The 10,398-nt window shown below is 35.0% G+C and overlaps 1 long non-coding RNA gene across 1 annotated transcript; it reads right to left on the bottom strand.

The window, feature by feature from the left end:
• Positions 1 to 8,141: 8,141 nt before the first annotated feature.
• LOC120086387 (uncharacterized) lies at positions 8,142 to 10,163 on the bottom strand. Its single transcript, XR_005484194.2, has 5 exons — positions 9,642 to 10,163; positions 9,482 to 9,547; positions 9,323 to 9,400; positions 9,172 to 9,236; positions 8,142 to 8,397 (listed from the first exon to the last, which is right to left on the bottom strand). It is a non-coding gene; the product is annotated as an uncharacterized LOC120086387 (long non-coding RNA).
• Positions 10,164 to 10,398: the final 235 nt, after the last annotated feature.

Raw genomic sequence — 10,398 nt, 5'->3', positions numbered from 1 at the left:
AAGAGGTGTTCGTGTTTGTTTTGCTAGACTTACAGATAACTTATACATATTACAACGAATGGAAGCAAAAGTTGTTTTAAATATAGAGATGTTTAAAACGGCTGAACCTCATAATAAAAAGCAGAAAATTTCTCCTAACGCCTATCTTTGGCACCTCAGGCTCGGTCACATTAATCTCAACAGGATTAAGAGATTGGTAAAAATGGTCATCTAAATCAATTAGAAGACAGTTCCCTACCTCCATGTGAATCATGTCTTGAGGGGAAAATGACGAAAATATTTTTTTCTAACAAAATTTTTCGTGTCAAAGAACCTCTTGAACTTATACATTCAGACCTTTGTGGTCCAATGAATGTTAAAGCTCAAGGAGGATATCAATACTTCGTCAGTTTTATTGACGATTTCTCTCGATATGGCTATATTTACTTAATCAGTCATAAGTCTGAAACTCTTGAAAAGTTCAAGGAATTCAAGGCTGAGACTAAAAATTAGTTAAGTAAAAGAATTAAAACACTTCGATCTGATCGAAATGGTGAGTATATGGATTTGCAATTCCAGAACTGTCTAGTAGATCATGGAGTTCAATCCCAACTCACAGCACCTGGAACACCACAACAAAACGGTGTTACAGAAAGGAGAAATCGAACCTTGTTAGACATGGTTCGGTCCATGATGAGTTATGCTCAATTACCTTAATCCTTTTGGGAATATGCAGTACAGACCGCAGTTTATATTCTGAACGTTGTTCCGTCCAAAAGTGTTTCAGAAACACCATATGAATTGTGGAAAGGACGCAAAGCGAGTTTATATCATTTTCACATATGGTTTGTCCAGCACACATGTTGGTACAGAATCCTAGAAAATTGGGAATACGTTCAAAATTATGCCTATTTGTAGGATATTCCATGGAAACAAAATGAGGATACTTTTATGATCCCTAAAAAGATAAAGTGTTTGTATCGACAAATGCAACATTCTTGGAAGAGGATCATATTAAAAATCATCTACCTCGCAGTAATCTAATATTGCAAGAACTGTCTAAAGATACTACAGAAAGATCAACAAGAGTTGTTGATCAAGCTGGTCCATCAACAACGGTTGTTGTCCCGTCACGTCCATCCCAAGAGTTGGGAATGCCTCGTCGTAGTGGGAGGGTTATTCAACAATCTGAACGTTACTTGGGTTTAACAGAAATTCAAAACATCATACAACATGATGGTTTAGAGGATCCATTAACTTTTAAGCAGGCAATGGAAGATGTTGACAGGGAACAATGGATAAAAGCCATGGACGATGAAATGGAGTCTATGTACTTCAACTCAGTCTAGGAACTTGTAGATCAACCACAATGTGTTACACCTATAGGTTGTAAGTGGATCTACAAGAGAAAACGAGACCAAACTGGCAAGGTACATACTTATAAAGTCAGGCTCGTGGCAAAGGGTTTTACCCAAAGAGGGAGTTGATTATGAAGAAACTTTTTCTCTTGTTGCCATGATTAAATCAATAAGAATACTTCTTGCCATTGCCACATATTATGACTATAAAATATGACAAATGGATGTCAAGACAGCTTTTCTAAATGGCTATCTTGATGAAAGTATTTTTGATGTCTCAACTAGAGGGGTTCGTCGAAAAAGAACCGGAACAGAAAGTCTATAAGCTTAATCGATCCATTTATGGATTGAAACAAGCGCCCAGATCCTGGAATATAAGATTTGACACTACGATCAAATCTTATGGCTTTGAACATAACGTTGACGAACCTTGTGTATACAAGAAGATAGTCAACAAAACTGTAGCATTATTAGTTCTATACGTTGATGATATCTTGCTCATTGGGAATGAGACAAGTTTTCTTGCTGACGTAAAGAGATGGTTAGCATCACAGTTCCAAATGAAAGATTTGAATGATGCTCAGTATGTTCTAGGAATAGATATCTTTCGAGACCGAAAGAATAGAACATTGGCACTATCTCAGGCATCTTATATTGACAAGATATTGTCAAGGTATAATATGCAAAATTCCAAGAAAGGTTTATTACCTTTCAGGCATGGAATTCACTTTTCAAAAGAACAATGTCCTAAGACACCTCAAGAGGTTGAAGAGATGAACAGAATTCCATGTGCTTCTGCAGTTGGGAGTTTAATGTATGCTATGTTGTGTACACACCCTGACATATGTTTTACAGTTGGAATCGTCAATAGGTTCCAATCTAATCCTGGACACGGTCATTGGACCGCTGTAAAAAATATCCTCAAGTATCTAAGGAGAACGAGAGACTATATGCTTGTGTATAGACTAAAGGATTTGATCTTTACAGGACTCACTGATTCTGATTTTCAGACTAACGTAGATTCCAAGAAATCTACCTCAGGATCAGTTTTCACTCTTAATGAAGGAGCTATATTTTGGAGAAGCATCAAGCAAAGTTGTATCGCCGACTCTACCATGGAAGCAGAATACGTGGGTGCATGTAAAGCTGCTAAAGAAGTAATATGGCTACACAAATTCTTAGCTGATTTGGAAGTCGTTCCAAATATGTACCTGCCTATCACACTGTATTGTGACAACAGTGGTGCAGTTGCTAACTCAAAGGAACCCATGAGTCACAAGCATGGAAAACACATTGAAATAAAGTACCATCTCATCTGGAAGATCATACACAGAGGAGATGTGCTCGTCACAAAGATAGCCTCTGAAGACAACCTTGCTGATCCATTCACCAAGGCCCTCTTGGCTAAAGTTTTCAAGGGCCACCTAGTTGGACTAAGACTCCGAGTAGTATAATTTAAGGCAAGTGGGAGAATGTCTATGTTATTATAAATGTCCTAATTTATTGTATTTTTCCCATTATGTATCTCAACATTATATTGTATATATTTGTTCTCATTGGAGTTTTAGTCCAGGTGGGAGATTGTTGGGAATGTCCTAGAACTTGTAGTTCAAGTTAAACATTATATTTTATCAATAATAATGACCTGTTGATTTTGCATCTTATTATGAAAATCCAATAAACGCATCCCCGACTATAGTATGAATGTTGTAACTTTATGTAGTGACATAAACATGATCAAGTTGACAATATATAGCCTAAATGGTCTAATAAGTATATAGATGAAATTGGGTATCTCATTCTGGTAACACTATTGCATGCGACCCACTCTATAGTTGTTACAAGAAGTTGTAAGGTGTTACAAACGATGTGATCCACAAAACGTTCATGTTGAGACATGAGAGTGGGGGCATCCTATGCAATGAGTTTGCATATAGACTGAACCATGAAAATAATCACTTTTCTTTATAACGACCATTTACTGTTAAAACTGTCTATTTCATTTATTATATAACCTAGGTTAACTCGATCTTAATCCTAAGCTAGCTATGAACTCCTATTTGTTCGGGATTGTCCTTTGATCTGCAAACGGTACAAGTAGTCCAACAGCATCGCTCAATAAGCTTACCATTTTGGGGTTAAGACCGGATGAATAGTTGGGGACATAGCCTTGCAAGATGGAATTCATTCCTACCCTATTTAGGGTTAGCAGATAGGTTGTTCTCTTAAGTACTGACTCCAGGTCTTGAACAATCGGGGCCCCGCCTTCTCATGATAGAGAAAGGATTTGATTCACAAAGATTATGAATCTGAATTGTTCATTAGAGGATCAGTAGGTACTTAAGGAACAAGATGTATTCACAGGGGTAAAACGGTATTTTTGACCTAGCTATGATTACGAACAACTTGTGAATGATCGAATTACTGATTATGGTTATTAACTAGACATAATATATCTATAGTGAGAGGAGTTCAACTATGGGTTATAGTGGAGTATCCCATTAGTTAACGAACACAGGTTATATCGGACTAATGAGTTTAGCCGATTAATCTCGAATCGTTGGAGTCCATGATCTGTAGGTCCGCGAGGTCCCCCTACTAGCTCGTAAATGGATAAGCTTTAGGGTAGATTGAGAAATTATTTTGAAACATTCAAATTAAATTGAACAAGAGAATATATATTTAAATATGATTTAAATATATGAAGATGATTATTGTGCAAAAATTAATTTAATATTTGATATTAAATTAATTTATGAAATTAATTAATATTTTAAATTAATTTAAGAAAATCATTTTTGAATTAAAATGGTTTTAAAATCATTTTTGTTTTAAAAGAAAAATGGAAAATCGTTTTACATGGTTGCACAAAATGGAGATTAAATTTTCTCCATTACCTTCATCTTCATGCTCACACAAAAGCCATTATCCTCTCTACATTGATTCTCCAAGCATGAGCTGTAAGCCATGCACTCCACTTCTTTGCATGTTCATCTATTATATATAAAGAAGATTGGAGTCATATGAGGATAATGAAGGCTGAATTTTTTAGAGAAAAATTTCTATGAGAAGAGATCATCTTCTTTGTTCGGTTGCTGTGAGTTCTTCTTGGTTCTTCACTTCTTCAAGCTGTTCTTGAGTCCCACAACTCTGCCTAAAGCTCCAAAAGCATTATAGGGAAGGCTTTGTAGTGGTTCAAGGTGATATCAAAAGAAGACTGTTGTTGTACACCCGTTTTCTTGGAGAGTTTTTCAAAGGTATGATCTTAAACCCCGCTTTTTAGAAAAGCATGCTTTAGTTTCTGCCAAAATTAGTGAATTTGAATGCTTATGGATCCTTGATACTTTCGCTGCATGTTATTTAACTCTTTCAATACTGCACATCCAAAAATTCTTATATTGGAAATATTTGGCTCATGGTCATAAGCTAATTGTAATGGCGAGTATTTATGATAAGATATTGGCCTAATGCATACAAATGACACTCCATGCAAAATAGCATGTCCTCATACACATGTAGGAAGCTTAGCTCTCATAAGCAATGGTCTAGCAATTAACTGTAAACGTTTTATGAATGATTCCGCTAAACCATTTGTATATGAACATGAGCTATAGATGTTCAACACTTATCCCAATTGACATACAATAATTATCAAAAGCTTGGGATGTAAATTCATCAACATTATCAAGACGAATGATCTTAATTATATAATCAGGAAACTATACTTTTAACTTAATTATTTGAGCAAGTAATCTTACAAATGCAAGATTTTAATTTGATAATAAGCACACATGTGACCATCTGCTCGATGCGTCCATTAATACCATAAGATATCTATATGGTCCACTTGGTGGGTTAATAGGTCTACATATATCACAATAATTTCTTTTTAAAAATGCATGGGATTCAATTCCCACTTTGGTTAGTGATGATCTAATTATTAATTTGCCTTGAGAGTAAGCATCACATGATAATTCATTAGATTGAAGAATCTTTTGGCTCTTCAATGGATGTCCATTTGAATTCTCAATAATTCTTTTCATTATAATGGACCTTGGATGAGCTAGTCTATCATGCCAAATTGTAAATATGTCTGGACTCATGAACTTCAGATTCATTGTCACATATGTTTCAATTACTCATATATGAGTATAATATAATCTAGAAGATAAAGCAGACAACTCTTTCAGTATACATTTTTCATATGAGACAGTAGATATGATATAAAGATACTCCATATTATTCTTTTTATTAGTCTCAATATGATAACCATTGCAAAGTATATCTTTAAAACTAAATAGATTTCTCTTTGATTGACTAGAGAACAATGCATTGTCAATTGTAAATTTTGTTCATCTAGGCAAAATAATATTTGCTTTTCCAAATACTTCAACCAGGTTTGCAGAATCTAATATTGTATTTGCTTTTGCGTCCAACATTGTCAAATTGAAAAAATATTTTCTACTTGTAAGTATTGTATGTGTAGTTGCACTGTCTGCTACACATAGATCTTCTTTGCTCATTTTTTAATCATTTAACATATAAAAATGATCCAAGTTTATTCATTAAAAAAAAATAATTACAATAAGAAAAACAACATTTAGAATATACAAGGGTAAAAGTCTACTAAGAGAACAAAACATGGAGATGAATAAAAAAGCAATATTAAGTCTAGATATTTTCAAAGTCGAAAGAAACACTTGATATTCTATCAATTCTACAGATTTTCTCTTCACGAGATTGAAAGAAGTCTGTCACATCCAAATTTGTCGTATGGGATGGGTCAAATATGTCATTTTCCTGATATGCAAAATTTGCTTTCACATTTTCCTCTTTTTCCTTCAGGGAGGCTTGATAGAGATGAACTAAGTGTTTTGACATACGACATGCATGTGACCAATGCTAGTCATTTAACATTAAAAGCATTTATTTTCAACACTTTTTGAACTCTTATCTTGTGGAGCTTTTCCTTTGTGATCATCATTTTGTGTGGTTCTTTTGAAATAAAATAAGAATTATTTCTTCCTTTGCCACGGTCACGACCTTGACCATGACCATGATCTTGACCACGATTACTAAAATCCACAGTATTTACTTTAGAGAATATTGTTGTTCCAGTTGGTCAAGATTCATGATTTTTCATCCACGTTTATTAAAATTTACAACATTCACTTCAGGGAATGTCGTTGCTCTATTTGGCTGCAATTCATTTTTTTCTTTAAATCAATAACTCGTTATTTCATTAAGCCGTGAGAAGACATTAGATGAGTACAAAATACTTTTAAAATATTTTTCTCGATATTAGTACTGCATGAGCATATCTGACATGTAGAAAAATGTCTTCTCTAATATACTGATTTAAAATTTTAGAGCCTCAAGTGCATCCATTTACGACGAGCTTTATGGCGAAAAATTATTTTCTAATGATCACATTTTTATAACATCTCGGTGTATTTTGGCATCAAGCACGCATGACAAATAATTATTACCATTAATATCAAATACTACAAATTCTAATTTTATAATATTTTTCATAGTAACACTATTACAATATATTGTATTTATATTAGAAATTTAATATATATCAAATATGTAAAACAACATTTAATTTATTAATTATATCAAAGAGAGAAAAAACGACACACATTTAGGACTTACTTTTAGCGGAAAAACGATAGGAGCTCGTACTGATAACGCGTTATAAAATTGGGGAGCACAACTGAACAAGAATATGGAGAAAATATAATATAATAATAATATATAATACAATTAAATAACAAAAGAATATAAAAATATATAGATATAAGATAAATAACTTAAATAAGATAAAGAAATAAAGAAAATCATAAAATCATAAAATCATGAAATTCTTCTAAATTTTTCTCCAAGAGTTTGGATTTCTCACCAATCTTCAACATCCTACAAAATGCATAAATGACCACTATTTAGAGGAGAATTGACAAGTAGGATGTGGCTATTAGGACAATAATCATATATAAATTTGTGACACATGGGATAACATGTTTAAGAATACATGGTCTTTTTTGGGATGGACATCTATCTTCTATAACATTTATAATATCACCAAGTTATTTTGACTAAATAAAGAGCAAAAGAAAAGGAATTTTTTAAAATATAACGGTTATAAAATTAAAATTGATGTACCTTTTCTATCTGACTATTTAAATGCATGTGCTAGAAAGTTGATGCTTCTACATACAGAAACTAGTATGTTGCCAAATGTATGGTTGCAAATAAATGAGTTGAGCCAGTATTTAAGCTCAAATTATGGTGTTTCAATTGGAATTAGACTCTAATCTAGTCTTTTGAACAAGTGGTTAGATGATAAAATGATGAATCAAATGTTCGCACGAGTAACGTCCCATTTGAGATCAAACAAAAAAGTCGCTCGAGTTTTTCAATTTTTTCCTACCAACAAACAATATTTACTTAAATAAAACAAAAAAATTTATTGGGTTGGCCACCTTAGCCCATGGACTTAAATGGTCGACGGCCCTAACGGGTCTATCTAGGCCAAGAGGCACTAGAAAATTATAGAATGTATTGAGGCATAACACTCTGTAAAGTGCAATCAACCAATTCGATGAGAATCGGTCAAAGATTCTAATCGACTTATCACAACTACACACGTCAAGAAGGAAGTCATAGAAACAGAGGAATCGAGCTTACTCATGAGATATATTGTAACGACCCGACCCCCTAGGACTTAGGTTAGATCGTTACTAAAATAAATGCATGCATAAAATTTAAAACGACGCTCAGTTATGTTGAAATAAATGCTAATTAAACAAGCTAAGTTCAAAAGACATTTATTAAATGCAAATTGTTAAAACAATAATAGAGTACCCATAATTCGTAAAGAATATTAAAAGTATATAAAAGAAATAATCCGTAATAATAAGTTTAAGACAGTAAAACTAAACATTAAGGAAAAAAAATAAGGACTCTAAATGTCATGATGCGGAAGCATAAAAAAACTAGTCCCAGTGGCATGATCACGAATTCCGTTGCGCCATCGCCGGTGCATCTCTACCCTTACCTGAAACATCAACATAAGAAAGAATAAGCATGAAATACTCAGTAAGTAACCCCACCACTGGGGTCAAGCTAGGCATCTATGTCCTCTAGATACCCACCTATGGCACATAAATAAATGGAACAAACGAAAGACTGAGTCCTATCCTGTTGTAGTTAAGTATGCCCACAAAACTAGTGAACCCCGAAGGGAACACAAAACTGGGGAATCTCGAAGGGAACAAAAAACTGGGGAATCCCGAAGGAAACACAAACTGGTGAACCCTGAAGGAAACACAAAACTGGTGAACTCCGAAGGAAACACAAAACTGGTGAATCCCGAAGGAAACACAAGACTGGTGAATCCCGAAGGAAACACAAACTAGTGAGCGTCTAACTAATCAATAAGGATAGTCACACAGTCTCAACGTTCTAAGAATCAACATTATAAAGTTCTAGGACATACATGAAAATCCTTGATACCATGGCTCCATCACATACACATGATTATTGACAACATATCATACTACATTCATGTATACCTTACATCATAACCCACAGCATGCAAGTATGCCTCAACACCAGCAGATCAGATATCAACATATGAAAACACATACCATTCCATACTAACGATCAAATGCCTAGGTGTATCTTTAAACAAAACAGAACCCGTGCCAGAACATACTTAATTCAGGTCATACTATCAGTCAACATGCTAATATTTACCATAATATACACTTATCACGCGAGTACAAATAAAACCTGGCCTGTGGGCAGTTCCAACGGTAAGATTACTTACCTTAATCGAAATTCCATAGATAAACTCTGACAACCAAACGATGACCGTGATTTGAAGAAACGACCCTACCATACGAATACAACCATAAAATTTCAGTCCAATAATAATTGCGATACCTCGGGTTCAAAACCACAACACCCCAAAAGCTTACCCAAGGAACTTGATTAACAACCATTCTAAAATCTCCTTCCAACAGATTTTTAACTCCCAATGGACGACAGCTTGGAACCTTAAAGATACGATGGTTAAGTCAACTTAATTCAGTAATCAAAGCGTGCCCACAAACCAACAATAAGACCATAACTCTTACCAAAACTCTTGTCGAATGACCTTGAATCCGCTGGACAGTCGCTGCTGTAATTTTCCAATCTAAAATCTAAAATCAAGATAATGCTATTGATTTAATCTTTAATCCAACTTAGTGGGCATCTAAAATCTTTTAAGAAACCCAACCACAAAATAGACCTTACCAAAATCTAAGAATTCGATGAAGACCCACGCAACAAGAGATAGGCAGCGCGACGATGGACGGTGGAGGAACCGGCCGAAAGCGGCAGCGACTCAAGCTGCTGGGAGATAGCGACGGAGTGCGGTGGTTAAGGGCTGGAACGGCGGCGGCGATTCAAACCGAATGGGCGAGATCCAGCGATGCGACCGGCGGCACGCAGGTCCGGTGGCTTGTGCGGAGAAGGGAGGAAGTGAGGGAGTCGTGATGGTCGGCGGCAGGTCTGGCTCGAGTGGTGGGCGACGGCACGTCTGTCGGATTTGGTGAGGAGGGTTCGCCTACCGGATCTGGGGAGGAGGGTGCGCCTGCCAGATCTGAAGAGAAAGGCGAGTCTGGGTTGTGAAGAGGGCTCGGCAGCGGCGGACGGCTGTGGGGGGCGGGGCACTCGAGCGAGAGAGACGCGTGAAGGAGATGGGGGTGTCCTTTTTATTTTAAAAAAAAACTAATAATAATAATAATAATAATAATAATAAAAGGAAAATAGTATAACTAATTAAATCTTTTCCTTAACCCACTTTATACTATTTAATTCCTTTCCTTTTTCCAAAAATAATTAATTCATGCCATAACTTTTCAAATTGAATTTGAAAATTGAATAATTTCCCCGACAACACTTAAATCTTCGCACTTATACTTTAAATTCAAAATTCCAAACATGCCCTTCAACTAAGGACAATTACTGAAAAATGAAAAGTATTACATTATTAATAAATAAATAAAAA

The sequence above is a fragment of the Benincasa hispida genome, chromosome 9, assembly GCF_027475165.1.
Source record: "Benincasa hispida cultivar pf3 chromosome 9, pf3_genome.v1.1, whole genome shotgun sequence".
NCBI classification, from domain to species: Eukaryota; Viridiplantae; Streptophyta; class Magnoliopsida; order Cucurbitales; family Cucurbitaceae; genus Benincasa; species Benincasa hispida.
The sequence above is the reverse complement of the archived record's forward strand: the minus strand, read 5'-3'. Positions and strand labels throughout refer to the sequence as shown.